This window comes from Bufo gargarizans, chromosome 2, assembly GCF_014858855.1.
Source record: "Bufo gargarizans isolate SCDJY-AF-19 chromosome 2, ASM1485885v1, whole genome shotgun sequence".
Classification (NCBI taxonomy): Eukaryota; Metazoa; Chordata; class Amphibia; order Anura; family Bufonidae; genus Bufo; species Bufo gargarizans.
Genome location: NC_058081.1, coordinates 361,473,434 through 361,479,433, shown reverse-complemented (window position 1 = coordinate 361,479,433; position 6,000 = coordinate 361,473,434).

The following is a 6,000-nucleotide window of genomic DNA, read 5'->3' as shown; positions in this document are numbered from 1 at the left end:
TTTTATATATTTCATAAGGTATGCCCCATTGTTTGCCAAGTCTTTTGTCCTGTCCACACAGAGGTCTTGTCCATAAAATGGCCGCTGATGGAGGGTCATGTGACCAAGCAAATAACCTCCATGTGATGTGTCCTCCATTCAAACACACTGCACCTGCGCTGAACTCGCAACAGAGCAAGTGCAGATGGCAGGTGTGGTGTATCTGAATAGAGGAGAAATCACATGGAGGTGATTTGCTTGGTCACATGACCCTCCATCAGCGGCCATTTTATGGACAAGACCTCGATGTGGACAGCACAAAAGACTTGGCAAACAAAGGGGCATACCTTATGAAATATAGAAAATGGATCAGAATTCCAACAAAGATTATATTATTAAGTGCCATATAATCATCTTATGTACATGTTGGGCACAAGTAGTCAGAGAGCGGCCAACCCCTTTAATTGTCTCAAAAGTATTTGTTGAAATCTTAGATTTATGACCCAGTGATTTTACCATCATTTTCCAAAGATCATGTCTGGGAAACAGTGAAGTCACAGTATAATAGTCCAATGGTTACACGATTTAGTATAAGTCACAGTAAAAGGGGAAGTAACGTAATATTAGACTGACTCGTGGGAAAGTAACATTTTTTTTGGTTCTTTTTATGGCGTGCAATGACTCTGTGAAATCCCGTTACAAAAAAGACCACGACCAAATGTCTGTAAGACAAGGGGGAAAAGTACCTTATAGAACAATGTAAGGCAGCATTTATTGCTTCTTTCCTCATAACTCCCACTAAAGGGATTAACCAATATGATAATAATTTTTTACTTTACGTTAGATAATACTAACACATCCCAACATATGTGGTAAAAGTAGAAACCACCACCAATTGATCTGAAGTAAATATATCATATAAGCTAACAAAATCCCCTTTACATGGGTGGATTGATATGGGAATTATCAGGAACGAACCATTCGTTGCTCATAATTGCCTGTCCATCTGCGGAAGTGAGAGCTTGTATTTACATGCAGAAATGATCCCCTCTGTATGAGGATTAATTATTGCTACTGTTATCGCTTGTCCCCTTACAGTTCCATCTAGGAAGCAGATCTCTATTTACGGAGGACAATCGTGTAAGAACGATACTTTTATGTGCTGCTTGTTGACTAGATGAGGGACATTTACACAAGCCTATTATTGGGAATAACCATTTGTAGGAACGTTCCTTCCCAATAATCGATCAAAGGGGCCTTAAAGGGGTTGGGCAAGAATGGGGGGGTAAAGTAAACCTGTAAAGGTCACACGACACAAAGGAATCTGTCGCGGGCAGTGATAGGCTGCAGCAATGTCAAACCGGATGTTTTCAGTGATGGAGCCCAACTGAGCAGCCCAGCTCTGAAAGACAAGAAGCGGGAAAGTGGTGGAGGGGTTGCCAAAAAGTTTACTGCCAAAATTATTACGAAATTTGGTATATGGTGGAAGCTCCTTGTGCCAGAAGCTAGTGTAGATTTCACCTGTAACATATACCAGTTTTCTGGCATAAGTAGCCTTAATTTTTTTGGGCCCACTCAGTTGTTTTTAGAAAGTGGTAAAAAAGAGGGAAAGGTTGCCAACTTTTTGCACAAAATTGAGTTGTACAAAAAATCATTACTTTTCTACACCAGAAAACTGGAGTAGAAGCAGTCATAAAGTCCACCTTAATTTTTAAAAAGCAGACAGGCACAGGCAGATTCACCTGGCTTGGCTCCTGGTGTGGCTTAATTGACAGGTCTCCCTATACGTAAATAAGAAGAGGCCTGTCAATGAGGCTGAACTGGGCAAAGAGGAGCCAGAGGGGAATGCTCAGCAGAAGCTTCTCTTCATGTCAGGCTCTTGTTAAAACTATGTTTTATGTATGTAGAACATAGTTATTTTATTGAGGGAACCTGTTACTGTTTCATACTACCTGTAACGGTCACGTACACACACAGGGGGGAGGATAGTGACCACTGCGCTCCACCCTCACCCCTGGCCCTGCCTACTTGCCTCACGAGTCCTGATGACAGGGAACAACTGGACGGCAGTCCCTAACTTAGGATACGTGCAGGAAGGACAGACAAGACAAATAACGGATAGTGAACAGACCGGGTCAAAACCAAGAGGACAACGCAGTACAGAGGGATAAGCAAAGAAAGGTCAGGAGAAGCCGGGGTCATAAATACCAGGAGAGTCGAGAAGTACCAAAGGAGTCCGCAAAGAATAGTGAGGTGGAAGCCGAGGTCAATATACCAAGAAGGATGCGCAGTACAGGAGGAGCAGGCAAAAAATCGTCAGGGAACAGGATCAGGTAAGTACACAGGTATCCAACAACTGCCAGGAACCTAAATTAACAGGCAACCTGTGGCCAGCAGGCTGCTTGTATTTATAGTGGGGAGTGAGGGTCATGTGACGTGGCCAGCGTCACATGACCGACAGACCGACCAGTCAAGTACCGAGTGATCAGCTCTGCGCTCAAGGCAGACCTAGAAGCAGGGAGCCCCCCAGCTAGCAAAGCCGCCCTGGGAACGAGGTCAAACACAGATCCTCGCTCCCGAAGCTAAGCAGCAGGTCTGCGGCTGATGGGAGACCGAGTGCGCCTTCGGCACCCCGTTACACTGCCTATGGCAAGGACAGCATGGTCCTGTTAAGACCATTTACACATAGTGATTATTGGTATAGAAACAACCAAGAGACAAAAAGATAAAGATGGGGTGTCTGAAAAAACAAAAAATGGAGACAATATTTATCTAATATGTATGGACCAGGGGTCTGGAACAATGAAACTACACATCCAAACTTGTAAGTCACAAACTGTTACATTATGTAAGCTGGAGAACCACATGTCGCAAACTGTTGTTCTAGACCAGTGTTTCTCAACTCTAGTCCTCAGGGCCCACCTGTTGATCATGTTTTCAGGATGCATCAGGTGTAAATGCTTCAAGATTTACCACAGGTATTCATTCTGTGGAATATTTCCAAATCTTAGCCGTCAGGTGGGTCCTGAGGACTGGAGTTGAGGAACACTGTTCTAGACAATACTACCTGTATCAATCATATGATTCAGAAGTTCTAAAGAAAAAATTAAAAATTATATGATTATTTTTTTGTAAAAAGACATCATAAGAACAATTAAGGTCTGGCAATCACATGTTTGGAATAAATCAATTGGCCTAGACCTGATAGGGCTAAAATCTAATTCACATTTAAAGAGCTGTATTAACTAATATTCAACTTTATTTCACACACACTAATTATAGGTCATGATAATATACAACAATGCTTTCTGCATCATCTACAAGCATACAAATAAAGGAGGTTGTAAAGTTGGCTCTGCTTATACAGCCCTTGGCTTATGTCATATGGGCATCCAGCCATACACCTGTGCTGGTGAGGTCATGGTCACCACTGGGTAACAATACTTCTCTCTTCGTCTATCACAGTGTATAGCTCTTCTGCTCCAAAATGTACTGTACTATACACATATGCACTCAATTGTTTAAGAAAAAATATTGTATCCAATATATTGTCATAGTTCTACATGGGATCAAAAAAGCACCAGATTCTGAGCACCAGGGATTTGCTCTAAACTATATATATATATATATATATATACAGTACAGACCAAAAGTTTGGACACACCTTCTCATTCAAAGAGTTTTCTTTATTTTCATGACTATGAAAATTGTAGATTCACACTGAAGGGATCAAAACTATGAATTAACACATGTGGAATTATATACATAACAAAAAAGTGTGAAACAACTGAAAATATGTCATATTCTAGGTTCTTCAAAGTAGCCACCTTTTGCTTTGATTACTGCTTTGCACACTCTTTGCATTCTCTTGATGAGCTTCAAGAGGTAGTCACCTGAAATGGTCTTTCAACAGTCTTGAAGGAGTTCCCAGAGATGCTTAGCACTTGTTGGCCCCTTTGCCTTCACTCTGCAGTCCAGCGCACCCCAAACCATCTCGATTGGGTTCAGGTCCGGTGACTGTGGAGGCCAGGTCATCTGGCACAGCACGCCATCACTCTCCTTCATGGTCAAATAGCCCTTACACAGCCTGGAGGTGTGTTTGGGGTCATTGTCCTGTTGAAAAATAAATGATGGTCCAACTAAACGCAATCCGGATGGAATAGCATGCCGCTGCAAGATGCTGTGGTAGCCATGCTGGTTCAGTATGCCTTCAATTTTGAATAAATCCCCAACAGTGTCACCAGCAAAGCACCCCCACACCATCACACCTCCTCCTCCATGCTTCACGGTGGGAACCAGGCATGTAGAGACCATCCGTTCAGCTTTTCTGCATCGCACAAAGACACGGTGGTTGAAACCAAAGATCTCAAATTTGGACTCATCAGACCAAAGCAAAGATTTCCACTGGTCTAATGTCCATTCCTTGTGTTCTTTAGCCCAAACAAGTCTCTTCTGCTTGTTGCCTGTCCTTAGCAGTGGTTTCCTAGCAGATATTCTACCATGAAGGCCTGATTCACACAGTCTCCTCTTAACAGTTGTTCTAGAGATGTGTCTGCTGCTAGAACTCTGTGTGGCATTGATCTGGTCTCTAATCTGAGCTGCTATTAACCTGCGATTTCTGAGGCTGGTGACTCGGGTGAACTTATCCTCCGCAGCAGAGGTGACTCTTGGTCTTCCTTTCCTGGGGCGGTCCGCATGTGAGCCAGTTTCTTTGTAGCACTTGATGGTTTTTGTGACTGCACTTGGGGACACTATCAAAGTTTTCCCAATTTTTCGGACTGACTGACCTTCATTTCTTAAAGTAATGATGGCCGCTTGTTTTTCTTTACTTAGCTGCTTTTTTCTTGCCATAATACAAATTCTAACAGTCTATTCAGTAGGACTATCAGCTGTGTATCCACCTGACTTCTCCACAACGCAACTGATGGTCCCAACCCCATTTATAAGGCAAGAAATCCCACTTATTAAACCAGACAGGGCACACCTGTGAAGTGAAAACCATTTCAGGTGACTACCTCTTGAAGCTCATCAAGAGAATGCCAAGAGTGTGCAAAGCAGTAATCAAAGCAAAAGGTGGCTACTTTGAAGAACCTAGAATATGACATAATTTCAGTTTCTTCATACTTTTTTGTTATAAATATAATTCCACATGTGTTATTTCATAGTTATGATGCCTTCAGTGTGAATCTACAATTTTCATAGTCATGAAAATAAAGAAAACTCTTTGAATAAGAAGGTGTGTCCAAACTTTTGGTCTGTACTATATATATATATATATATATAGATATATTGTGGGGTTTCGCTCTGGTAGATAGGGTAAGCAGACGCAATACAGAGGCAAAAGACAAGTTCTTAATGCAAAACTTCAGTGTTTATTCACACTTGAGGCAAATGCACAAAACAATGCGTTAGGCTGCTTTCACACTAGCGTTCGGGTGTCCGCTCGTGAGCTCCGTTTGAAGGGGCTCACGAGCGGACCCGAACGCAGCCGTCCAGCCCTGATGCAGTCTGAATGGAGCGGATCCGCTCAGACTGCATCAGTCTGGCGGCGTTCAGCCTCCGCTCGCCTCCGCACGGCCAGGCGGACAGCTGAACGCTGCTTGCAGCGTTCGGGTGTCCGCCTGGCCGTGCGGAGGCGTGCGGATCCGTGCGGATCCGTCCAGACTTACAATGTAAGTCAATGGGGACGGATCCGTTTGAAGATGCCACAATGTGGCTCAATCTTCAAGCGGATCCGTCCCCCATTGACTTTACATTGAAAGTCTGGACGGATCCGTCCCAGGCTATTTTCACACTTAGCTTTTTTTTGCTAATATAATGCAGACGGATCCGTTCTGAACGGAGCCTCCGTCTGCATTATTATGAGCGGATCCGTTCTGAACGGATCCGCCCGAACGCTAGTGTGAAAGTAGCCTTACTTTGCAGTCTTGGTGTTTACTTCACACACAATGGAAAGTACATCTTGGTGTTACTTCACACAAATTGGAAAGTTCATATAAGACAAGTCACCTTGATGTCAGT